The sequence below is a fragment of the Oryzias melastigma genome, linkage group LG14, assembly GCF_002922805.2.
Source record: "Oryzias melastigma strain HK-1 linkage group LG14, ASM292280v2, whole genome shotgun sequence".
Taxonomy (NCBI): domain Eukaryota; kingdom Metazoa; phylum Chordata; class Actinopteri; order Beloniformes; family Adrianichthyidae; genus Oryzias; species Oryzias melastigma.
In genome coordinates this window covers 4677869-4690937 of record NC_050525.1, presented here as the reverse complement: position 1 = coordinate 4690937, position 13069 = coordinate 4677869, and the positions used below count along the sequence as shown (strand labels likewise).

The 13069-nt window shown below is 39.7% G+C and overlaps 1 long non-coding RNA gene across 1 annotated transcript; it reads right to left on the bottom strand.

Annotated features, from left to right (window-relative positions):
- Positions 1 to 1976: 1976 nt before the first annotated feature.
- LOC112139399 lies at positions 1977 to 3936 on the bottom strand. Its single transcript, XR_002917988.2, has 3 exons — positions 3878 to 3936; positions 2271 to 2488; positions 1977 to 2186 (listed from the first exon to the last, which is right to left on the bottom strand). It is a non-coding gene; the product is annotated as an uncharacterized LOC112139399 (long non-coding RNA).
- Between the last annotated feature and the right edge of the window lie 9133 nt (positions 3937 to 13069).

Genomic DNA, 13069 nt, shown 5'->3' with positions numbered 1-13069 from the left:
TTGATGTGACCATGATGGAAACATTCTAAAAACAAACCGGTCCTACTGTGAGTGTTGTTGGTCCAGTGAAGCTTGTCTGCTCCTCATCCTGACTGGACGGGCTGTTAGTCGTCTCGTGAGAAACATTCTTGCTCATGTTTGACTCTGGTGATGAGAAAGTTGAACGCTCCTTTGGAGCTGCACTGTGGTCATCGAAAACTTCGTGGTTAATGTCACTTTTTTTGAGGCGGTCAGACTGAGTTTGGGGTTCAGCGTGGCCACCGAGGTGCTGCTGGTGGCTGGATTTGTGGTAATCTTCAGGATCAGCTTTGCTATCACGTTGGTGGCCTTTGTCATGGTGGCATGCATTGTGGTCTTCAAAGGAGTATCTGCGAGGTTCCTTCTTGTGGTCTCCATGGTGATGAGGATGGCCATGGTTTTCTCTGTGGTGGTGATGGTGATGATGACCAGGACTATGGTGGTCTTCATGGGGGGTTCCATGAGTTTCATTTTTGTGGTTTCTGTGATGATGAGAATGGGACAGCTCATGGTGGTCTCCATGGTGATGATGATGATGATGACCATGCCTGTGGTGGTCTTCATGTAGATGATGACTGAGGACGTCTTCATGGGGGTAATCACAAGGCTCATTCTTGCGATCCTGGTGGTGATGATGATGGTCTCCATGGTGGTGCTGAGTATCAGTGTAACGGTAGTTTGTTGGATGTTCACAACTGTGACTCTGGTGATGCTGATGAGAATCAGTGCAGCAATCCCCTTGGGAATGGTAATGATCTGGACTGTAGTGATCTCCGTGGACAGGATTAGATCTACTTGCGTGATCTCCATGGTGATGTTGAGTAACTCTTTTGTGGTGGTTCCCATGGTGATGTGAAGGGTGATCCTCAGGATGAGAAGGATGTGAGTTTGGATGGTGGCTGTGATGGTCCTCGTGATGTCCTCTGGTGTGATGACCTTTATGTTGATGTACTCGACTATCACCATGATGCTGGCCATGACCATGATGGTCATGATCATAACAGTGATGGTCAGTTTTATTGTGTTGCTCGCCATGATGATGCGTTGGATTGTGATAGTCCTCGTGGTGGCCGGTGTGGTGTCGCTGGTGATCTCTATGGTGATGCTGCTGGTCTGGTTTGCTGAAGTCTTTATGGTGAGAATGATGATGACTACTGTGTGGATGGTGCCTACAAGAAGGGAAATGACAGTGATGCTCAGAAGTTGGAGACTTTGAGTGGGAACTCCTGCGCCTGTGACTTGCATGAGATGGCTGGCTTGCAGAGCGATGGCCATGATCTGGGAAAGATTTAGATTGAGAAATGGGAGAATGGGAATGCTTGCTTGAGCTCACTGATTCCGCACTGGCAGGTCGACTTCTCTGCTGACTGAGTTTGTCCGAGCTGGCGTCTACCTCTCTGGATCTGTTTGAAACCTGCCCAGGACTGGAAGGTCTCTGAGCATCTGTAACTCCAAGAGTGGTGAGCCTCATTGGACTGAGTACTTGCCGAGTGATCTCATTCAGGAAGGCAGAAAACTTCATTTTTTCCTTCATCACATTCTTCCTGACTTCACACATGTTCCTCTCCTGCTCGTTTTCATCTTTACTTTCATCCTCTTCTTTGTCTCTTGGGGTTGTGAGGTTGTCCATTGACTTGGTTTTACGGAAACTTCCGTCTCTTCCCAAGCTTTGCCTGCTCGCTCTCCTATTCTTTGAGGATCCCTTGGTAAGACCACTTTGAGAGGACTTGCTTTTTCGTCTCTGTTTGGCATAGTTCCTACTTTGATGGCCCTTTATCAAAGGGACCATGTCATCTCCGTCTTCTAAGCCTTTTTGTTTCCTTGAAACGTCCGTACAAGACTGAGAAAGTTGAGTCCTTCTGACGGCGTGTCTGCCGGAAAGCTCACTCCCATTTTCAGAGGAGACCACTGAGGTGGAGGAGGATGCTGAAGAAGAAGAAGAAAACGAAGAAGAGGATGACGACGAGGAAGAGGAAAGAGATGTTGAAGAAGAAGAGAGAGAGGAAGATGTTGAGGATGAAGACGATGAAGTGGAGAAAGAAGACGTTTCAGAGAGTGAAACATGTCGATTCTTGTGGTGATGCACAGAGGAGGTCTTTGCGTTGTCGGACGGATGGCGATGTTTCTGCTGATGATCACTGACAATGTTCTCCTCTGCAGAATGGAAACTATTACAGACAGAAAACATTCATGTTCAGTTCACAGTGTGATTAAAATCCATTCTGTTGTTTCAAATCTGAAGCGATACTCACTCCTGACTGAGACTTTCGTCTGACTGATGATGGCGGCGGTGATGGCTTTGACTTTGGTGATGCTGCCTCGTTTGTTGAGACCTGGAGTTCTTCCCCTGCTTGTGCTTTTTGTCTGGATGATCAGACATGTCGGATTTGGTGCCTTTGACCCCTCGGCTGTCCTGTCGCGGATGCACAGCTGCAGCGTACTTCTCCATCAGACAAACTCACGGCTGATTCTGGAGCAACAAATATCAGTTCCTGGATAAACAGCTGCAAACAAATGCAAGTGCTAGTGTACCAAGTCAATTTTCAAATGTAAAATTTGAATAAAAATTTCACAAAAACACTTTTTTCTTAAGGTAACAGAGAGTTATGATAAGGGACGGAAGTTTATTTTAAAAAAAACTTAAGGAAAAAAATACTCAATAGGAAATGACAACGAAACCTAAAACAAGAGAAGTTCAGTTACCTGTGATAATATTAGTATGAATGCTAATTTGGTCACTAAAGATACTGAAAATCACGAAACATACTTAAAATTAAAAAATGCGCAAAATTATGAATACAAAAAACAAGCATGAATATATTTAACGTGCTGAACCTTTTGATACCAAATTTGCATAATTTGCAGAGACTGCACAAAGAATTTGAAGAATTTCTTGAAAAATTCTAAAAATTGCAAAAAACGTTTAAATCCATAATAGGTATGAATACCAGAAGTACAAGCCTGAATGTCCTTAACGTGCTCAACGTCTTGATACCAGACTTACATAATTTGCAGAAAGTGCACAATTTGAGGGACTCATAAAAAACATAAAATCCTAAAAAAATAATAAAAATTGTGAAAAATGTTAAAATGCATCAGAAGATATGACTACTGAAAATACAAGCTTGGATGACTTGAATGTGCTGATCGTTTTGATTTTTTGATTGCATACGTTTTTTAAGGATTTCAAGATTTTTCCAATGTATTTTCAATGGGGCAGAAAAATCACATAAATTACATAAAATCTGTAAATATGTAAAATGTATGGATATTGAAAGCACAAGCATGGATGTCCTGAATGTGCTGAGGGATTTGATTCCTAGATTGCATTTTTGAAGAATTTGAAGAATTTTCCAATTCATTTTGAATGGGGCTGAAAAATCGCATAAATTACATAAAGTCTTAAAATGAGTAAAAGGTATGAATACCAAAAGAACAAGCATGAAGGTCCTTAACGTGGTGAACATTTTGATATCTAGATTGCATACGTTTTTGAAGGATTTGAAGAATTTTTCAATTAATTTTTAATGGTGCTAAAAAAATTGCTTAAATAACAAAAACTTAAACTGCTTAAACAGATTAACAGATAGAAATACCAAAAGTACAAGCGGGAATGTCCTCAATGGGCTGAACATTTTCATACCAAAATTGCAAAAATTGTTAAAAGTGTGTTTTTTCTCTTTAAAAAGTGCTCAGAAGAAAAAAAATATACAAGAAACAGGAAAACAATTGTATAATTCACACAATGATTAAAGCAAGAACAACATCATATATGTAAATTTATCAAATATTTAGAAAAAGATATAAACAATTGATCATTTTAGCCCTTGTTTATCAGGTAATCAGGATACGTACTCACAGTCTTTGAAGGTTAGTGAAGTCTACTCAGACATTTGGATTCTCTTGCGGCGTTCATTCAGATCCCAGTGATGTGAAAAACTAAGAGCAGCATATCAATATATACGTCTGTGTCATCCAATGACAGAGCGCTGCTTGTGGCAGACAGCTTTGTTGTACTGTTTTGAACTCTGCCCAGGATCCCACTGCAAATAAGATTACGTAAACCTTTGAATTGTACTTACATTTGTTTGATATTTAATCTGGATTAATGGGAATACAAAGTAAATTGATGTCGATTAGTACCTTTTTTCTGCAAAAAAATATTTCTAAACATGAATCTATTTTTGTTCTAGAGTTTCACACATTTAACAATTTAAAATATCATCTTTAATAGTCTAAATTTATGTTCAGAAACATCTACGAGGAAACAATTTGAAAGTGGCAGCACACTTTCCCGATCCTGGAGTCTCTTGAATCGTCAGGATCGCCACTTTGTCCACTTTTCTCTGTTTAGCCCATGTAAGACCAAACCTTTTCTTCTCAGTCTAAATCAAACACAAACTTCATTTTTTTAAGTTATTATTATTTTTCATGTGAATGTTCAAATTACTGTGGTGTTAATAAGTATTGTTACACGTTCATTTAGACGATTATAACATAACAGAAGGAAGTATTTGTGTGTTTTCTCATGTAAAACCATGTGTAAAACAGAGTTTACAGTTATTTAACTGTCTTATTTTGTATCGACAAATATTTTTGCCAGGACGCAACATTTAAAGGGCAAATCTGACCCTTGAGTGTTATTATTGAGATATATTAGATACCTGTACTGCCACATTCATTGGTAAAGGAAAAAATGTCCTTGAAAATAGCAATATTTGAATCAAATAAAAAATGTTTATTAATCCGAAAAGAGAAATTCTTGCAGTAAGATAATTACTGTAGACAACATATGTCAAAGTCAAGGCCCGGTTATCTTGTGCTCATTTCTAACTTGTATAATTTTGGCAAAATGTATTTTTATGGAGAGTAAAATATTGAAAGTTATTTTAGGTTTAAATTGATTTATTCTGGAATGAATAAGTTAATTTGCAATTTAGCTATATTTCAGCTAGATGGTTTTTTTTGTGCTAATTTGGGCTTTTCTTTTGTTTTGTTTTTTTTTGTTTTTAGGCGGTTTTGGAGTTTAGCTAACATTTTAGTTGGCTATCAGCCTCAGTGTCTTCAGCTATTAACTTCAGTGATTTCAGCTATCAGCACTTGCATCTTCAGAGTTCAAATTGAGCTTACAGCATTCACACTAGCATTATCACAGGTAATGTTATATATATAGTTCATAATTAGGTTAAAAAGTTAGTTTTAAAGTTTTAAAAATGTAGTTTTAGTGTGTTCAATCCTGTTCAGCCCGCGATCTAAGTTATGTTTTGGATTTTGGCCCCTTGTGCGATTGAGTTTGACGGAGGAGAAGTGTGATGGTGCCCATTTTTAAGAATAAGGGAGATGTGCAGAGTTGTGGTAACTACAGAGGAATAAAGCTGATGAGCCATACAATGAAGGTGTGGGAAAGAGTAGTGGAAGCCAGACTAAGAGCAGAAGTGAACATTTGTGAGCAGCAGTATGGTTTCATGCCAAGAAAGAGCACTACAGATGCAACATTTGCTTTGAGGATGTTGATAGAGAAGTACAGAGAAGGTCAGAGAGAGCTCCACTGTGTCTTTGTAGATCTGGAGAAAGCTTATGACAGAGTGCCCAGAGAGGAACTATGGTTTTGTATGAGGAAGTCTGGAGTGACAGAGAAGTATGTCCGAGCAGTGCAGGACATGTATGAGGGCTGTAAGACAGTGGTGAGGTGTGCTGTAGGGGTGACAGAGGAGTTCAAGGTGGAGGTGGGATTACATCAGGGATCAGCTCTGAGCCCCTTCCTGTTTGCAATGGTGATGGACAGACTGACGGATGAGGTTAGACAGGAATCACCATGGACTATGATGTTTGCAGATGATATTGTGATTTGTAGTGAGAGCAGGGAACAGGTGGAGGTGGAGTTAGAGAGGTGGAGGTTTGCCCTGGAAAGGAGAGGAATGAAGGTTAGCCGCAGTAAGACAGAGTACATGTGTGTGAATGAGAGGAACCAGAGTGGAAGAGTGAGGTTACAGGGAGAAGAGATAAAGAAGGTGGAGGAGTTTAAGTATTTAGGGTCAACAGTACAGAGTAATGGAGAGTGTGGAAAAGAAGTGAAGAGGAGAGTGCAAGCAGGTTGGAATGGGTGGAGAAAAGTGTCAGGTGTGATGTGTGACAGAAGAGTTTCAGCACAAATGAAAGGAAAGGTGTACAAGACTGTGGTGAGACCAGCCATGTTGTTTGGACTAGAAACAGTGGGACTGAAGAAAAGACAGGAAGCAGAGCTGGAGGTAGCAGAGATGAAGATGCTGAGGTTCTCTTTGGGAGTGACCAGGATGGATAGGATCAGGAATGAATACATCAGAGGGACAGCACATGTTAGAGGTTTTGGAGATAAAGTCAGAGAGGCCAGACTGAGATGGTTTGGACATGTTCAGAGGAGAGACAGTGAATATATTGGTAGAAGGATGCTGAGTCTAGAGCTGCCAGGAAAGAGGTCTAGAGGAAGACCAAAGAGGAGATTTATGGATGCAGTGAATGAAGACATGAAGGTGGCTGGTGTTAGAGTGGAGGATGCTGAAGACAGGCTTAGATTCGCTGTGGCGACCCCTGAAGGGAAAAGCCCAAAGGAAAAGAAGAAGAAGAAGAAGTGCGATTGAGTTTGACCCCTCTGCTGTAGACTACATAACAGTTACAACCACTGCTGGAAATAATGCTGAAAAAGCCTCAAACTGATGATGTTGCTTCATCACAACAGTGTGCAGAGGATGGGTTATGTTTCCCTTTATTTTCAGTTATGCAACATTCACATTTGCAAAATTAGTTCCAGAATTATTAGTTCCTTCATAAGTTAAAAGCTGACAAAAAAAATGGTGTGACACCGAACAGAACATGACCTGAACTTAATTTGAAAAAACTACGAAAATGAATCAGGGAAGGCCCAAATCCTCACATAATCTATATCTATCTATCTATCTATATATATTAATTTATTGAGTTTTGAAGTATCCATCCATCCATTTTCCTGACCGCTTTGTCCCTTTCAGGGTCGCGGGGGTGCCGGAGCCTATCCCGGCTACTGAAGGGCGAAGGCGGGGTACACCCTGGACAGGTCGCCAGTCTGTCGCAGGGCCTCAATCACACACATCCACTCTCACATTCACACCTAGGGGCAATTCAGAGTCACCAATTAACCTATGAAGCATGTTTTTGGATGGTGGGAGGAAGCCGGAGTCCCCGGTGAAAACCCACGCATGCACGGGGAGAACATGCAAACTCCACACAGAAAGGTCCCAGCCGGGAGTCGAACCGAGGCCTTCTCGCTGTGAGGCAAGAGCGCTAACCACTGCGCCACCGTGCAGCCGGTTTTGAAGTATATCTTACATTATAAATCTTATTTTCATACCAAAGTATTCAATGCTCTTAAAGTGAAATCGATTAATTTCCCATCAAGTTTTCATGCTGATTTTTATGAGCTTTTATTTTGCTTAAAAACTCAACAAATTCCAATGCATCCTACATCTCCCCTGTGGACATTTATTTATATTCCCTGAGATTCCCTGAACCTACAGTGATCCATGGATGTCTTGAAGGCTCAGATTTGGACTGTTGTCAGCCAGAAAACTGTAGCTTCCAGCATTTGTTTCTCCTTTTGTACTGGAGTCAGTGAGGCTCCTCAGCAGCAGGAGAGTCAAAAACATGTCAGAGGTGAACTCTGCTGCAGCGATGAACCTGCATGACTGCAGGGATTATCTGTAGGTGGATGTCAGATGCGCTTCAGTGTCTTCTTGTAGTCTTTATTTTTTTTTTTCTCTGAATTCCTGAAAAATGTGCTCTTGCTTGTGTGAATGCATCTTGTTTTGTCAGAGTAATAATGAGTGCAAACAGCTGCATCTCTGTGAACAAAGCTGCAGATAACAGCCCAGCATGTTAGCAACAAAGTCAAATTATCGATAAGGACGCCCCTATTATGTCAGTCCAATGAGCAAGCTCATAACTCAGAGCTACAGGCACAGACATGCATTGAACTCCAATGGAGAGAAAAGAGCAATCACGCATCGGATCAGGCTGTTTCAGTGAGCGTCTTCCCTGTTTGTACCCACTAAAGTCTTAAATATCACTAAGCTGAGGTTTGTACATGTCATATGTGGATATTTCTGTCATGAATCTGCAACGTGATTCCCATCAATGCAGACAGATGTTTCCGTGCATCAGAGCATTCATGACTCAAATGAACTTAAAAATCAATGAGTGCTGCTGGGACTTTCACAATGGAAAGTTGGGAGTCAGAGAACGCTGGCGTGCAAACACTGGTGTGTTTATGAACTCAATATCTGCAGATGAATTAGTGACGGAGATTCCCATTGAAAAGTTGGGATGTCACCGGTCACAGGGAGAACAAAAAAGGCCTAAAGACCATTTTTCCAGGCGGATTGCTCAAGTTATCGTCACGAACTTTCACTTTATTTACTGCCGGTAAAGTTACTACAGTCGTGGAAATATTGGAATCCAAAAACATGAATAAAAAACAAAAACAGTTTGAATGTTTTCATTTGAAGAAGAGTTTCTGAGCAGAAAATGAAATATCATTTGGACTGTAAGTTTCCATGTAACAACCAGACATTTATGATGTCACAGAGCAGGAGGTGCAGCAGAGAGAAGACCTTCCTCGTGATCGCTGACCTCACAGCCCGTTACAGAATGAACTGAATAAATACACAACCAGCTGGTCAAAAAACAGGACTGGTCCTGAGTGTCTTTAACACTAGAGCTCTATCGCTGGGGGATTTTCACCAGAGCAAAAGTATTTACATGATTTCTGATAAATTGCATTTTTCTGAGTCTCATTGTCCCTGAGTATAGTCATACATGTCCCAGGAATGGGTGGACCAAAGACCAAGTCTCCAGTATCATCATTTATATATATTTTTAGGAATTTTTGTTCTCAAATTCCTAATTTTTCTGTCATTTGAAAGTGTGTTGTCATATTTTGATCTATTTTTTTATGATAAATACCTTTTTTTGGGTGTATAATATTGGGTAAAAATTACCCAGTAGAAGTGATGGTGTAACTTTTTATAGCAAAAGTTTTCTAGGGTTAAATATGAACAGTAAAAAATGTAGAAGCATCATCAAATTGAAAGATCTGATATTGTAATGCCAGAAAAAAGGTTATTTCTTTATTTATTTATTTTTATTTTGCCATTTGGTAAAAGTGTTAAAGTTGTATTACTACAATATATTATTTTACTGTTTCGATTAGTTTGAAAAATGTATAGAACAAGAAACTGCAGATCTCTCCAAAATGTTCAAATATTTGACGCTATTTAAGCTAATATAATATAAGAATCATATAAAACTTCATTTTAATGGAATAGAAATTGAAGGTGTTTATGAAACTAAGTTGTTTTAAGTCCTTATTGACCACCATCTCAACATGTTGAATATATAAAAAAAGCTAAATATCCATAGATATAGGTATACTTCATAGAACCAAAAGAATACTGAGCAAAAAATGTTTGCATATTAGTATATATTCATCCTTAAGTCTTCTATACTGGAAGTATTGTTGTGAAATTTGGGAAAATATATACAAAACAAACCTCAATCCAATAATTGAACTTTAAAAAAAAAATCAGTAAGAGTAATAAATAACAGATTTTCTGGACGCATTCACTCAATTAAAAAAAAAAAGTTAAAAAAAAAAAAAGAAATATAAGCCACACCAGGCTATAAACCACAGATATGGGTTGAAAATTAGATATATACTGCATGTACAGAACGATTTTGTAATGTGAATGCACATGTATGTACCTGCCGGCTCCAGCGTCTCACCACAGATTCATTTATGCTAAGCTAGCATACAGCAGCGCGGTTTCCTTCCCGGATAGCAAACTTGATGGTCTTCAACTTCAAATTAACATCATGTAAACTTCTTCATGTGGTTTCCATGATGAAGACGCGAGGATTTGAAAATAATTGCCAGTTAGTGTTATGTGTGTTCTGTATCCTAAATAAAAAGTAGCGTAGGCTATTCTTCTTCACATTGATTTATTTGTCCATCTCAGCCTGTTCAGCCTTGCACAAAGGAGCAGGTATGGGTCCTGCTGAGGGGTTGAGGACCTTCTACGGCCCTGTCCAGCTCTCCCAGAATAACCACCAGTCTCCTGAAATCTCCTCCATGTTCTGGAGATTGTGCTGGGAGACACATTAAACCTTCTTGCTGCAGCACGTGTGGATGTGCTATCCTGGAGAAGTTGGACAACCTGTTCAACTTCTGTAGGGTTAAGGAATCTCCTCATACTGCCAGTAGAGATAATTATCAAGCCAAAATCAGCACGAGTGGAAAACCAGCCAAAAAAGATCAAGAGGGAGAAACTTGAAATGACCTCCACATGTAACACCAGTCCTGTTTGGAGGGTTTTCTAATTGTTGCCACTGAAGTGCACCTGTTGTTAATTCATGAACACCAATACAGCTGAAATTGATTAATGAGGCCCTCAGCTGATTAACCAATAAGAAAATTATCAGACAGGTTTAATTCAATTCATGCCAGGACCAAGAAAAAAGTGTTCCTTTAATTTTTTTGAGCAGTATAGTTTAAAAGTGGGTAGAAAATGTGGGCACCAAATGGATTTGTACACAGTTTCTGTGGTGGCCCCACCTGTTGGCCCACATTGGCTTAAGAGTGCACTCAGTGGGTTAGCTCGCTATGCCAGCCAGCCGCCTGGTGGACAGCAGACCTCCCTAGCTTGTTACAGCTGCACTCGCTACCTCGCAACAACGGTGCTAGCTAGCTCGCTACAGCGGAGATCACTAGTATGCCTCGGTAAAGAGGAGCTTGCTTGCATGCTATAGTAGAGCTCGCTAGCTTGCAACAGCACTAGTGTCTGGCTAGTTTAGCGAGCTAACCCACTGAGGTGGGGCCACCACAGAAACTGGACAAACCCATTCAGGGCCCACATTTTCTACCCACTTTTAAACCCATGTGGGCCTGCTTGTCCTCGCTTGCTGGGCAAAGCACTAAAACTTCCATCCATCCATCTTCCTGACCGCTTCGTCCCTTTCAGGGTCGCGGGGTGCCGGAGCCTATCCCGGCTACTGAAGGGCGAAGGCGGGGTACACCCTGGACAGGTCGCCAGTCTGTCGCAGGGCCTCAATCACACACCCATCCACTCTCACATTCACACCTAGGGGCAATTTAGAGTCACCAATGAACCTATGAAGCATGTTTTTGGACGGTGGGAGGAAGCCGGAGTCCCCGGTGAAAACCCACGCATGCACGGGGAGAACATGCAAACTCCACACAGAAAGGTCCCAGCTGGGAGTCGAACCGGGGCCTTCTCGCTGTGAGGCAAGAGCACTAACCACTGCGCCACCGTGCAGCCCATGCACTAAAACTTAAAAATGAGAAATGGCAGTTTGTTCAGAATTACAGTTTAGGGTTTAATGTAATAAAAACTTTCTGGCTGATGATTCGGAGGGCAACATTTAAACTGATTTGGTCTGAAAAGGTAAAAACTTAATGATGACCTTCATCCCCGTCTTCTGTCCTGCAGGTCCAGTTCCTGAACGTGCCGCTGTTTCCCGGTGTCTCACCTGGAGAAGCATCCACAAATTCCTTTTTTTTTTTTGTTTTCAGTAACAATTTCAAGAGGGATGTGAGCAGAGAAAGAAAATAACAACAAACATAAAAAAAACAATACAAAATAAGAACAAAGATAAAATACGGAAGCACCGACTGTATGAGCATAAGGCAGACTCTCATAAACCTAGCAAGAAGTGGTAGCTAAAATCTGATTGGTTAGAAACTTTCATGTTGAAAAAAGCAAAAAAAAAGTCTGACAGTACCACAGCCGGGGGTGTAGGGCTGTGAGAGAACCTGACAGAACAGTTGGTATGATCTAAGATACTCATATAAAAAAAAAGCTTTTATCTGTGTTTTAGATATTTCTTTTCAGATAATTTTAGTGTAGTTTGGATTTTGGCCCTTTGTGCTATTGAGGTTGACACCCTTGTTATAACATAAAATGGTTGTGACACGTTATATTTATACAACCAACCAAATAAAAACTTCAGCAACCCAAATTCTATACATTTGCAATATAATATATTATAATACTGAATAGAGCAATGCTGATGGGAGTAAAACTTAATTTATAAAAACTTGGCAAATTCTGCAAATTCTTATTGCTTGGAGTTTTTTGGTCAAGTTTTGTCAGAAAATAAGAATTCTAAAATAAAGGTTAAAATTTAGAGGCCAAAGTCACTATTGTGAGATTTAATTCAAAATTCTGAGATCAACTCCATCAAAATCAGTCAGTCCGGTGAGTAAAACATTAGTGAACTGATTTAACTTTCAAAATGTTCTTAAAAAGAATTTAGTCAAAAAAAGGAAAGATTCAATCATTTAATTCTGAGATCAAATCTTTCCTAATCCTTTTATTTTGACGGCAAAAATGAAGTCTGAACTTTTTCCAATATTTTTACTTTCAAAATAAAAGAATTTGTCATAATTGTTTAAAATTAAATAAAAGAAACTAGTTGAAGTAGTTGATGCTTTTTTGTATTCATTCTTTATTTCGGGAAGTTAAGCATTAGAATTAAAACTTTCAAAATAAAAATGATAAAGCGCCATTTTTAAACTATTATTCTGAAAGAGCCACTCCGATTTCCTTTTTGATCCATTTACAAGGAGTTTCCAGTGATCTTTTATCTCCGCCCCTCTTCCAGTCACCCATATAAGAGAGTGCTTTGTTTAAGCAGAGCTTGAGGCTCGCCTGGTGTATTTTGTAAATCACAAATGCACTCTTTTCTAAACAAATATTTTCATCTGCTCTTAATTCACAACTTTATTTTTTTTCTTTATAAATGTCCACCAGAAAAATGTTTATAATTTCAAAAAACACACTTTTTCTGGAGTGGGTCTTTAAGAGATGATACCTCAAAGAAAACAACATTTACTCGTTTTTACTGTTGCAGCTTTTAGGCAGAGTATAAATTACCAGCAGTAGCTTCATTTGACTTGAAGTATATTTCATTCATGGTCCTAAAAATGATGTGAAGATTACAGACGCAATGAGAACACAAATAA